The sequence below is a fragment of the Lissotriton helveticus genome, chromosome 5_1, assembly GCF_964261635.1.
Source record: "Lissotriton helveticus chromosome 5_1, aLisHel1.1, whole genome shotgun sequence".
NCBI lineage: Eukaryota > Metazoa > Chordata > Amphibia > Caudata > Salamandridae > Lissotriton > Lissotriton helveticus.
In genome coordinates, this window is record NC_136065.1 from 812,953,213 (window position 1) to 812,966,961 (window position 13,749).

The 13,749-nt window shown below is 43.8% G+C and overlaps 1 long non-coding RNA gene across 1 annotated transcript in view; it reads right to left on the reverse strand.

The window, feature by feature from the left end:
- Positions 1-13,749, reverse strand: part of LOC144754922 (uncharacterized) — a 186,219-nt gene that overhangs the window by 23,646 nt on the left and 148,824 nt on the right. Inside the window, exon 2 of the long non-coding RNA XR_013594795.1 lies at positions 893-1,248. This is a non-coding gene — a long non-coding RNA (uncharacterized LOC144754922). The remainder of the gene's footprint in view (positions 1-892; positions 1,249-13,749) is intronic.

The window sequence follows — 13,749 nt, forward strand, 5'->3', positions numbered from 1 at the left end:
AATAAACAGACACATGGCAGTACAACAATTTCTTATCACATGCCTGTTTCAATTCTTATCACATGCCTGTTGCAGTGTTGCTGCATCTGGTCAAATGTCACAAAAAAAGTCAGTGATATGCCGCAAGCACTGTGCTGTACAATGAGGAGACACATCAACAGCTATATCCAGTTCATACACAATGAGAATGTAGCCAATGTCAAGGCAGAATAGCTTGATTTGGGCCCATCACAACATTGGGCTGGAGCACATGATGGTACACATATTGCATTAGGACCACCATACCATTAGGAAAACAAGACCAACGGAAACCTCAGAACTTCCATCCTATCACTGTGATGTGATGTGATGTGATGTGAAAGGCATTTGTAAAGCGCAGCGTACACTATACAGTTTCTTGGCGCTGGGGCAGAGAAGGACGGTGGGCACTGCCTGGACAGGACAAGGGAGTGCACAGCAGCAACAGGAAAATCACTGTATCACTGTGCAATCTGTCTTGGTACAGGTTTTGAACACCTAAATTCTGTGACAGAAATTCCCAGAATCAATTCATGTCCACTTCATACATCTTGACATCATCATATACCTGCTAACTTTACAAGTCTAACATGACCAAATGAAGATGCCATAATGAAGGTATCTAAAACAGACAAAAACAAAGAGTACAGCTATGAAACCATACACATGGCACAAGTCACATAGACAACTTCGAGAGAACACAGTCAAAGACAAAATTCAAGGTAAAAGAAATGTACACTGACAAAACAAACACCTTTCACCTGATTTTGCCAGAGCTTCATATTCTATGTATATTTCATGAACATCTTCCTCACATTATCACACCAAGAGTTGCTATAACCTTCAAAATCATGATATCGCAAAACATACTTACATTCATTAGAAAAAAAATTCAATGAGATCTTGATGCAAGTCAGCTCCTTTCTTTTCACCACTATCCTTTGAAATGTCAGGTCCCTCACACAGATGCTCTTCATGGTTCTTATCTTCTTCAGTATAAAGGATTTTACATTGCAGGTCAATGTTGTGAAGCGTGTAAGCAGACCACAGTGATTTCTCACACCTATGAGTAGAGGAGGGCTCCCCCAGTCATGTCTAGACATCTGAATCTGAACTTCTGGAGCCCAAAAGCCAGCTCCACTGGCTGCCATGTTTTTCCATGGAAGTGCACTTCCCCTGACATAGTTGGATTTCTCAGTGTTTCCAAGGACCATGAATAGTTGGTGTCTCCTAGATGGAAGACAGACAGAAGTACAACAATGAGTTACACACTTTCAAATTATACTACTTGATGGTACCTATACAATGGTAGGACAGATCAAACTTACAAACAAGGCAGACCCTCAATGGTAGTAGTTGTGACATCTGCTGGGGTATGGTGCTCTTTTGAAATATGAACAAATCATGTGCATATCTTAGAATCTGGGCACAGACATTTGATATCTTCAAATCCGGTAAGCGGACAACTTGCATGTTGATAGACTGGAAGAGCTTCATGTTAGGGTACACTTGTTCCCTGGCTTGCAGTGGTACTAAGGCAATATGGATAACATCCATGGACCCAACCACATGTGGGATGCAACCAAATCTATATAAATCACTGTTCACAGGGGCTAAATTTTCAGTTATAGCGCCGGGACGCCCCTTTGCTGGGGCATCTGTGCGCTCAAAAAAAAACAGTAACATAACATAACATAACATAAATCCTCACATCTGTGGAACTGGGTGTAGCTGTCAACCTGTCTCATCGTTGCTGAAAGGACTTCTCGTAGTACACAACTGAGCATTGGTTGTGACACACCACCAGAAATAGCCACGGTGAATTGAAAGGAATCTGTGGCCAGAAAATGCAAGACTAACATAAGTTTCACAATTGGTGTGAAAGATCTATGAGTTATTTGAGGAAGGAGAACAGGCTCCAACTGATGACAGAAATCCTGTATTGTTTGCTTATTTAAACAACATTTCTTTCTTTATCACATTTCTTTTTTGCATGGTCTGAAAGTCTGGAAATGGGTATTAACCTGCAGGCTATTGTCTCCTCCCTCTCCCAGGATAACTATGTGATGAGTGAACATCAGTTTGCACATTGGTCACAATCACAATGTTCAGAGTCAAATATATGAAGAGTAAGCCATAACTCATGTGACATAACATAACCTCTTCATAAAGCATTACATATAATTCACATTATCATGGTCTACTCTTCAACATCCACAAATAATAACAAAAGTGCCCTTTACATGTGTCTGTAACTGAAATGTGCACATCACCAATTTCAAAATGTTAAAGTTGCATAAAACTGAGGTTTTAATTACATTTTAGACCAGAAACCGCCAACAGCGGTGTACAGTGCACAGAGCACATTTTGCATTTATTCACAGTAATGCACATAACAGATGATTTTTGTACTGGACATTACATAGGAAAGGAGTTTTTCAAATATAAACAGGCTAGCCATGATTTGTTGTGGTGGTGATGCACATTACAGTCACCAATACTGTAGTTCCAGCCACTTAAATGACGGAGGCCTGACCTCGCATCTGGGACTTTGGAACAACCGCCGCAGGTGGAAGTCTACCACGCAGTGGGCCGTTGCATCCATGACAGACACAGCCCTAGGCTAATGTTGGTGAATGTGATAGTCACATTCCAATGGCTGTGTGCATGTATGCTGATGAACACAGAAATGACGTACATGTACACCACCGTTAGAAAACAAAACTCATTTGCCTCCTGACACTGCTGCTATTAACACCTCCTCCTCTTTAGCTGTTGTTTGATACCTCTGGGAGCAATCATGCCAGACCAAGTAGGTGAGAGGGCCATTCCCTTCTCCCCAGAAGAGCTGGAGACCCTGGTTGGAGATGTCCTTATCCTATATGACCACCTTCATGGCTCACCAGAGGAACAGGTAACTATTTCAAATACATATGTTTACTCTGTTCAGCTTCAATGTGCCTCTGAGTTCCAGATTGAAAATATGCTAGTTTTTGATGAATTTGCGTGGTCCCTACATGGAAACATCATGTAATGGATTATGGGGCACTGTACTTTATGGCAAGAACATCAGTATTGTAATGTGTGAACAGCTCAATATCCTACTTGTGTTGCATGCACATATCGATACATGCCTACATTGAATGGTACCTATGATATGTTACCAACTCAGATCATGGTATATGTGCAGAGAAAGGTATAAGCTTTATAGCATGAGCAGTATCTGTATACTGTAAGAAGCAGTTGAGGATGATGTGTGCCATATGTACAATCCCACAAATCACACTCAGCCCACATTGCCACATCAGGCTTTGCAAAGCTGTTGTCTGGGAGCTAGATATACCTCACAGACCCCATCAGGGTGCCATACAACCTTGAGGTCATGTATTTGATGGCCAGAAGATTCCCTCCTATGTATTGAATTGGTGGAAATGTGATGTTCAAGTGGAATCAGTAGGCTTAGCCTGCAGAGAGCAAAGATATACACTTACTTGTAGGCAATCTGACCATGGGCCAAGCTAGGTTAGAGTTACTGTGGCAAGATATCTGATGCACAGAATAATCTTCCTGTAGTCCTGCAGATCCATGGATGTTCCCTAAATTAGTTTTAATAAACAATGGCAGACCTGATTGCCTTCATATGTACATTATTTAGAGATGTGACTGAGGTAACCACCTGACCTGATATTTCTTTCCATTGACCCATATTGCCAATGTGTGTCTTTGACGTATGACAGTCCCCTAACTCCCACAGGTCTGTTGTCTTTTTCCCTTAAGTCATCAGACACATTACTAGTGTAGATAGTTGGTTACTTCTAAACATATTTTGAAATGTTGTTCACCAGTATTGCTACATTCTATCAAAGGAAGCAACACATACAATGATATGTTGAATGTCATCCCTGCTACATGCCACATATGGCAAATGTTGTGTCTAGTGATGGCAGTACATAGCACACAAACTCAATCAGAAGTAGTATTATATATGATTAAGTAGTCCACATGTCCACACATCCCTAGAGAGTAAGCTCTCAGTTACATACATGCCAGCCCTTTCATTGTGACCTTAGCCTTAGGATGATATCCATGCTATGGTAGTTGGCTCTATGGACTGTATGCATCAAGTCAAGGGCACTGGCTGTAAAGTTTTCTTTACAATCTTGTACAAGTAGTTTAGCCTTCAGTACTGCTCAATGATGTGTTGTGTGTCATAGTAGCTCACATCATAGTACAGGTAGGATGGCCCTAGGCTGTACAATGTTAGAGGGCTGACTTAGTCCGTGTAGGTCATGACCAGTCTTGAGGATAGTCAGCAGATAACAACAAAAGGGTAGATTCATGCTTTTGTAGTGCTTAGCATGTGATATTTACAAATGTATTGTGTCGACTATTGATTAATGCTTGTGCTAGGTATATACAAAATGTGTATCAACCAAACAGATATCCAAAAACTTGCATTTACAATATGTTCCTTCATCTATTGCATCCATACAGGTCAATGCCCATCAGAAAAAAGCCATTTGGAGAGCCATCGCCTGGAAGGTGTGGACTCTGAGGAACATTAACCAGTGCAGTATCCATTGCAGGAAGAGGTGGGAGGACCTGAGGTGCTACGCCAGGAAGATCGTTCAGGACCAGCTAGGGAAGTCCTCCCAACATGGACGGGGCATGCATTGGACCCTGACCCCCTAATCACCCACCTACTGGCAGTGGCCTATCCAGAGCTTGATGGGAAGTTTAGGGCCCAACAGCAGCTAGAAAGGGGTGAGTCCTGGCCAGAGTCATACATGAAACATTGTCAACTTTGTGTGTTACAGGCATGGATTTCCCTGTCAATATTGGGGTGGCCCATGTGCAACTCAAAAGAAGAGTCATTGTGTAGGCCTGGTAGTAGGTGCATGCTGATGTGTTGTGCATATTGCTTTATGACCAGGAACACAGTAGAGCCCAGCCCTCTACAATATTGTTTTCTTGAACAGACACCTGGCTGAGTGACCTGATAAAGCATGTCATGTTCTTTGTTGCTCTGGGTGACAATTGTACCACACAGGCCACTTGTCTTCCTTGTGTAAGGAGTGATGTTCTCTCACTAATGGCTCTTATGTGATGGTGGACTACTACATGCAACATGGTATACAGTGCACAGTTTATGCAGTGAGTGTAGACGTCCCATTGGTAAGTTTTGATTCAACAGTGACATGAGTGTGCAAACATCACTGGTGCCAATAGCATTAGTGCCTACATGTTGCCCAATGTGCACTTCCCCGTGGTTGGTCATCTGCACACATCCTTACAAGCCACTTAGAGTTTGCTATACCAAAGAGTGCTGTGATGTGCCATCCCATTAGGACTCCAATGTTCCTACATATTTATGTCATTGATATTCCCTGAAACCCAACAACTTTCAAAGGTGTATTGACTTGTAGGAATGCAAAGTTCATATGGCAGTATGACATCTTGTGCAATACGATTTTGGAGTGTCTATCTCCCAAAACTTTGGCGCTTAATGCTTCAGGGCAACTTTTCTATGCTACATGTGATACATAGCTAAACTACTTCAGTACAGCTTTCATTAGACTTTTCCAGTAGTGGACATATGATGATGATTGCAGTCAAAAGTGTCATCAGTGTGCAATGAGCATTTGCATGTCACATGATTTTTGCCACAGGACATATTTTTGGTACATTGGTCTATATCTTGACCTACATGACATCATGATCTATTATGAGGAAAATTACAATCTGTTGGAATCTGCGCCTTATAGGAATATTGTTTAAATGTAAAAGCCTGCATCCATCCTATTTTGTAACATCATTTACTATGGTATACAACAGGTGCCAAAGTATGCAAGGTGATCAACAATCCTAGTATGGGCATTAAGATGGAGTGTAGACAAGTCCAACACTGCTTTTCGAGCTGTCTGTAGTTATGACATAAGTAAAACCAACTGCAGGTTATATAGCATGCACACTTAGGGAAAAGGTTGGAACAATGTGGGCAGAGCCATGCATGTTCCAACATGGCAAGTGCTACCAAACTTGCCTTAACCATGCATATGCCTTAACCATGCATATGCATGGATAAGTCAGTGCGCGGTCTAGCTGCTGCTTAGAATGGGTGGAAGCTGGAAGGATCAGGAGAGGAGGCAGGATGCGGTGAGGTAAGTGGGGCTGGGGTTGGGTTTTGGAGGGATCGTTTTTAACGGATGAGGCTCATTTTCAGTGCTGGTGGTCGGCATTTCCAGTGCTGGGGAGGTCAGGGACTTTTATAGGGCTCGGGATGGGTCAGGGTGGTTTTGTTAGGGCTTAGGGGAGGGAGGGGTAGTTTATGGGCTTGGGGCAGGGAAGTTTTTAGGGCTCGGGGTGGGTTGGTATTCAGGAGGAAGGGGGCAGTTTTAGATCACAGGGCAGGGGTTTGGGGGCCTTTATAGAGCTCATGGTGGGGGTCAGGGATCGGACACTTAATTGGGCTTAGGGGGGCAAGGTAGGTTTTAGTGCTCAGTGGTGTGTGAGGTAGTTTTTAGGGTGTGGTGATTCAGTGGACTAATGCATCCACTGCAGGGGTCTGTGTTTGACGTTATGGTCACAGGTTCAAATCCCAGCATGTCCACTCAGCCTTTCATCCATCTGAGGTCAATAAAATGAGTACCATTGAGTTGGGTAACAACAAACATCTGTTATTCAGTGCCAAGAGACATTGTTGGGGTAAACATGTGCTTTACAAATACACATGTTATGTTATGTTATGTTCTGTTATGTTATGTTAGGGCTTAGGGGAGGGTGGGTAGTTTTTAGGGCTGAGGCGAGCAGAGATGGTTTTAGGGCTCAAGAGGGGAAGGGTTGGTTTTCAGGAGCGGGTAGTTTTAGGTCTCAAGTTGGAGGGCAGGGATAGCTCTTACCTGAAAAGTCTTAGCAATGCATATGTGTATACCATACATGCTTTAACGATGCATATTTTTTTGTAAAGGCATGCATGGTAAAGGCATGTGCAGGGTTAAGACTTGCGTAGTGCAGAACGCATGGAACTGTCATGCATGGTAAACATTTGCATGGTTCCGTCACATAACCACAATCATAGGCTCATGCTAATTTAGAAGCCTTATGAGTGTACCATGAAGCTGGTGTGATATGTGCACGTAATAAATGTTTTCTGCTGCTATGGGATGGTCAGTGGTTGGAACGTAGTTGCAATAAACCTATTTTACATGTCATTTCAGATTCAACCAGGGCAAGCAAAGGAGAAGAGGCAAATGTCGCTGGGGAAACACCATGTCACAGTGGTTCTAGACATTACAGCTTAACTTTCTTACTATTTTTCCTTCATTCTTTTTCCTTCTTTTTTCTTCTACTTTCTTCTCTTCTACGGTCCCTATCCAACACCATGGCAGAGCAGGGGAATAGCAGCACCCTTCCCCTGAACCAGCACCACCAGCCGCAGCCACCTACCTTGCTTTAGGCTGCGCCATGAAGGTTTTTTATGTGCAGCGCTACCTCCCCTCTCTCCTGGCAGCATGCGACAGGCCAGGTAACAGATACGCCCTCCAGGAGTAGTGTTGGGAGAGGGTGCACAGGGATGTCTGCCGCTGCTCTGGAATCCAGCACACCCAACAACAGCTTACACACCAGTGAGCGAACATCCTGAATGGGGACCAGGACCTGCTCGACCTGCTGGGCCTGGAGGTCTTGGTGAGTACGAATTATTTATTTGTTGTGTTCTAGCTATGTTAATATTTTTTCCCCAATAGCAAGCATGCTGCTCACACTCAGGTAAGTTATGTTTATGTTAAAAATATTATGTGATCATCCTACAGTAGACAGGTGCTCTGCTGCACCACCTAATCCTACGTGTTGACGCTTGCTTGGGATGTTTATTTAAGAAGTCATGCAGAGACTGCTCTGTCCTGACACTGCAACAGAGGTAGTTCTTGGTATTAGTGAGCTAGCGTGTTCTCTCATTTTCTGTGCCTTTATTTTTTGTAGCTCGTACAGTCCCAACTCCCAACCCCAAGCAATTTTCCAGTGATGTGTAGTTAGTAACTAGTAACTATGCATGCATTAGCATCTATGCATTGAAAAAAGATGCAGAGTGAGTTGACCCATTAAAGGGTGAGAGATCAAGAATGAGAAGAGAAGCAATGATTATTCATTGCAATTTATTAATCTTCCAAAATGTGGTTTAGGAAGTAGAGTTAAAAATGAAGGAATATGTCCACAATGCTAATAGGAAAGAAGATCAGATTTATAAAAGTTGATTTAAATGTTAAGGTGTTTGCCTCTACCTGTAAAAATATTTTTGGAGAGATTAACTGTACCACTATTATTTTAAATTTTTCTTTTATTCATTTTTACATCAGCATCCAGGGGCCAGAGGGATCATGATACCACCACCGATGTTCTGGTGGGTAAGGGGGCTGTAGGTGCCTCCACTAGTGCGGCTGGCTCTGCTGGGCCAAGTAAGTCCTCCTGTTAATATTATTATTATTTTCCTATCTTGATTCTTTTACCGCTCCACATTTAGAATTATTTTTTGTTCTTTTTACTGTGCCTGTCTCCTAATTTTATTCCAACTCCACTTTGATCTGTTTCCTAAATCCTTCGTATCCTTGCATTATCCTTTTTATTACTTACTTTCTCTAAATATCAGGGGCCTCATAAATGAGGCCCCTTGCGCCACTGGAACATCACTTTTTGTGATGTTCTGTGGAGTAGAAGACTGCGTGATATTTATCAGGCAGCACTAAGCTACTTTTTTTGGCTTAATGCTGCCTGATAAATATCAGTCCCTTTAACACAGTGTTCTGCGTTAAAGGGGTGTGCAATGGGTGTTGCTGGGGGCGTTCCCAGCAACATCCATGGCCTTTTGACACTGCCCCAGGTTTACGAGAAATCGTAAATCTGAGGCAGTGCCAAAAGCTTACGCCTCCTCAGGGGAAGCGTAAGGGAGGTGCAACAGGGAGAAATATCTTTATTTCACCTTGTTTTTCCTTTTTCTGTCTGTGCTGCATTCTGCATCACACATAGAAAGAGGAAAAGCCTCTTGTGAATATTTTTGTACAGAAAGGTTTCCCTTCCTGTACAAAAATAATCATCCCCGCAATGCAGACACCCTTGCACCATTGTGCAAAGGTGCCTGCGTTGGCCGAGGCGGGCCCATTGTGCTCTGGTGCAGGGGAAAAGGACAAGAATGCACCGTATCTTATAGATACGGCGCATTCCTGCCCTTTTCTTTTGCCGTAGGGAAGCGCAGCAGGAAGGCCTGCTGCGCTTCCCTATGGCAAAACCTCATAAATGAGACCTCAATATTCTGTACTTGACAACAAAACTATCTGTATTAGTCTGTAGCTTCCTTTTTATTTTTCTAAGACTCAGAGAACCCATTTTAGGTAAGGTACTCTACTGTGAAGATTGCATGCACAGTTAAGGTATTCTACGCATGTTTGTTGAGAAGGCTTTCTTTTCTTGCTCATGCTCAAATAGTAAAATGAGAGAGTGGATATTGTCGAGGCGGACCCCCAGTGCTGTGCATATATTATTATCATAGTATTCTAGCAGTTGGTGACCATGCAGCATGGCTGGAAGTATGATGAGGAGGATGGTCCCATTGCATTTGCCAACTAAGACCATATGTCCTTCCGTGACCAATTATAGCACCACTGCATTGCAAGCAACAACTTATTGTATAGTTCCCACTGATCCGTAAACCAGTGTATTTGTTGGACAAAATAAACTTTGGTTGAGGTGGCTAAACTGATTCCAAGCACCCCCGCAGGATATATTTGCTTAGAGACCAGCTACCTCACACTTCTATATGAAAACCCTAATCTCATTGTACCTAGAGTGTATATGTGTGTAAAGCCAAGAATCCCCCAAGGGATGGTCCAATCCCATTACCTGGTGAAGAGAATGAAGGCCCCCTCTTGGTCATGGACTGGACACCCCCTACGAGGTGTCAGACCACTGTGTGGTGAAGTCTCAGCATGTTTGGTCCCTCTGCGTCAGCTAAAGTGCCTCCTCTGCTAATCTATCAGGATGCTCATTATATATAATAGAAAGCAGCCTTGCAATGTATGTTGTAGATTAGCGATGTTATGGATATGTATATAGCTATGTTGCCCCGTGGATGAAGATAGAATGGCATTGGTACCTAGTTTGTAAAGAGGCCTTGTACATGATGTTGTTAACTGTCAGGCTTCTTGTACCCTTTCCCTGCTAAATAACAACCAAAGACCTACTATTGCCATGATGCACTGCGATGGCTACCACATTGTATGCTTTCCCATGCTGCACTAGTATAGGTCAGGTGACCTTTTACAGCATATTGGCAACCAGCTCCCATTCTCAGGTGCTTGGCTTTCTTCCCAGCTAGGACCACGCCCTTCCTGCCTGTCCGTGCCGGGTTAATGGCCTTCAGTTTATGGGCTGCTGTGTGCTGTTCATTCCTTCCCGCCATAGGCAATTTTTGTGTTTAGACTTCATTCCTGGAATTACCCCTTCTTTCAGCCTGGACGTGCTGAATCCTAATTTTCGTTAAGTGATAGGATGCGCTGGAGCCTGTCTCCCCTTTTTTGTTAATTGACCTCCGTTGCAGTCTGCACTACTCTGGATTTCATTGAGCTCGAGGATGCGCTAAAACTTGTGTCCCCTTTCATTTTTTACGCGCTATCGAGCGCTTGATATACTTGCACGCTGCTAGATTGACACATGAAATCGATTTCATAGTAATTACAGCACCAGGCGCGCTGCCACTCTCACGAATACATTTTCGTTTTTTTATATTTAACCACACCGACTTCTGCCTGCAATAAAGCAGTCCAGCTAATAATCAGACTGCTCGAAGTTTAAACTTTGTTTAATTGGTCATCTTGGATTTACGACCTGTGTGAGGCTGGTGTAGCCTCGAATAAAGGCTTGTTTTCAGCTCCGAGTGAATTTTCCCGATTCATACCCTTATATAGGTACAATTCACATTGCCCTAATATAGGCATAGGAATCAATCCCTTATTTAGACATAGCCCATGCAGACCAAATACAGGCATGGCTACTTCCACCCGTACCAAACATCACAACGATTTCTTGGAAAATCGGCTTAAGCAGTCAGGGACCTTCCCTTGCTTGAATATCGATTTGTCCAAGAACTCATTTACTTTACAAAGAACTACTATTCCCTAGGGGTACTTCCCGGATGTTATTATGCCCGACTTTACATCAAACTTGACACCTTCAAGGTATAAATATGCCTTCACTTGCTCTAGCAAGAACGGTGTTTCGGGGCAGTTTGACTATCTACTTGCCCGACGCAGCTCGCTACAGCAAGTGTCGAAGGAAGCCGACCCTCCAGCTGACGCACTGATCGAGAGGCTGCATTTCTCTTGGCGAGAATACAGCTCCAGTGTTTCCAAGCTCCCCTTGCGGGGTGTTGGGAAATCGAGTACTTAGACTGAGATACCAGACCTCCTTCATTCTAAACTAAGGTATGGAGTTGATTAGAACCTAGAGAAATCTTGGATAGATTCTTGTCAAAGAAAACTAAACCTATGCTACACAACACTTACTTCTTCCCGCATACTAGACTTAGGTTAGGTACATTGGGGTAGGCGTATTTTAGCAGCACCAGTTGAGTATTTTTAGCCCTTGTTATTTATGTATTTATTTTATTTATTTTATTTTATTTTATTTTATATTCTTCTATAGCGCAAGACTAGACCCCCGGAGGGGTATCTCCGCGCTTTGCCAGTGAGAATAGCCTTGAATGATAGTGAAGAGTTGTATGGTGCGTAATGAGAAAGGGGGATCAGTTACTGGGGAAATAAGTGTGTTTTTAGGACCTTACGAAAGGTCAGATGGTTGGTCAATGATCTCATCTCAAGGGGCAGGGAGTTCCAAAGCTTTGGTCCAAGATAGGCCAGGGCTCGCCCTCCTTGTCTGGCCCTTTTTATTCTAGGCACCTGCAGAAGCTGCTGGCTACCAGAGCGCAGGGTTCGCCCAGGGGCGTATGGCAGGAAGATGTTGGTCAGATATTTAGGGCCTTTGCCTATCACACTTTTGTGGATTGTGCATAAGGTCTTGAAGTGCACTCGCTTCCTCACTGGTAGCCAATGGAGTTTGGTCAGCAGTGGGAGGGAGGGAGTCCTGGGGGGGACGTTGAGGACAATCCTTGCTGCCGTGTTCTGGATTACCTGCAGTTTTTTTAGCTGCCCTTCATTTGCTCCCAAAAGAAGGCCATTGCAGTAATCCACTCTGCTGATAACTAATGCCTGCACTAATGTTTTTCTATGGCAGTCTGGCAGGTAGGGAAACACTCTCCTTAGCATTCCGATGGCTCGGAAGCAGGTGCTCGCCACCTGGTTTACGTGGTCCTTGTAGGTAAGTGTTTGGTCTAATAACACTCCTAAGTTTCTCACTGTGTTTTTGGGACTGGGAGCAGGACCTAATTCCAGGGGCCACCAGTCCGGTGTCCAATGTGTTACTGCTTGTCCAAACAGCATGACCTCCGTTTTTCCTATATTGCATTGGAGACAGTTTGCTGACATCCAAACAGATATTGCTCTCATTCCCTCTGCGAAAGATTTTTTTATCGCAGGTGTCAGTTCTTTAAAGGGAAAGAGGAGTTGGGTGTCGTCAGCGTATGACACTGGTGTAAACCCAAACGTTCTTGCTAGGTTGGCTAGGGGGGCCACATACACGTTGAAAAGTGTAGGGCTTAAGCAAGAGCCCTGTGGCACTCCCTTATTGAGCTCCCTATGGATGGATTTGTGGGAGCCCAGCCTAACCTCTTGAGAGCGTCCTGACAGAAAGCTTTCCATCCATGCCAGTGCCATACCCTCCAGACCTACGTCTTTTAGTCGCTCAAGAAGTACTTTGTGAGACACCGTATCGAAAGCGGCGGAGAGATCCAACAGCACCAGAATCATAGAATTGCCCCCATCCAGTGCCATTCTGATGTTATTGGTCACTGTTTGGAGGGCAGATTCGGTGCTGTGGTTTGGCCTGAAACCAGATTGGGAGTAGTCCAGGCCCTCCGTCGCTTCTAGGTGTTGTGACAAGTAGGTGTTCACATGCTTCTCGGCTATCTTACTGATGTATGGTAAGAGTGAAATAGGACGCAGGTTAGAAAGGTCGGTCCATGGGGAAGCAGCTTTCTTGCGTATTGGGTTTACCACCGCCCTCTTCCAGTCTGCTGGGACTTGTCCTTTTGTAAGAGATGTATTGATGACATTCTGTATGAAGGGGCCCAGGAGAGGGATCAGGGGGGGAACCATCTTAGCAGGAAGGAGGTCGTTTGGAGACCCTGATTTGATGTGAGTAATGAGAAGAGGGAGGTCAACACTTTCAATGAGGGGAAAGTGTGATATGGGGCTTGCACTGTTTTTATCTTTAGGCAGGTTTGGAGGTGTGATCCTGTTAGTGCCATTCGTACTATTATTGGCAGCCACTATTTTTTCATATATGGTATTGATTTTACTCTCAAAGAAGGATGATATCTCGTCGCATAGGGTCTGTGAGAACTCTTCCGAGCTTTCACATGCGGCGGGTTTGACAACATTTTGGAGGATTTTAAAAAGCTCCTTAGGACAGTTAGTAGCTTCTGCTAGTTGTTGCAGAACACGGTTTTTTCTAGCCTGTCTGATGTTTTTATAGTATTGAGATTGAGCTTGATGGAAGACCGCTCTTGTTTCCTCGGTCTTGTGTTTCCTCCATTTTTTTTCGGCTTGCCTGCATTTTTGTTTTTCC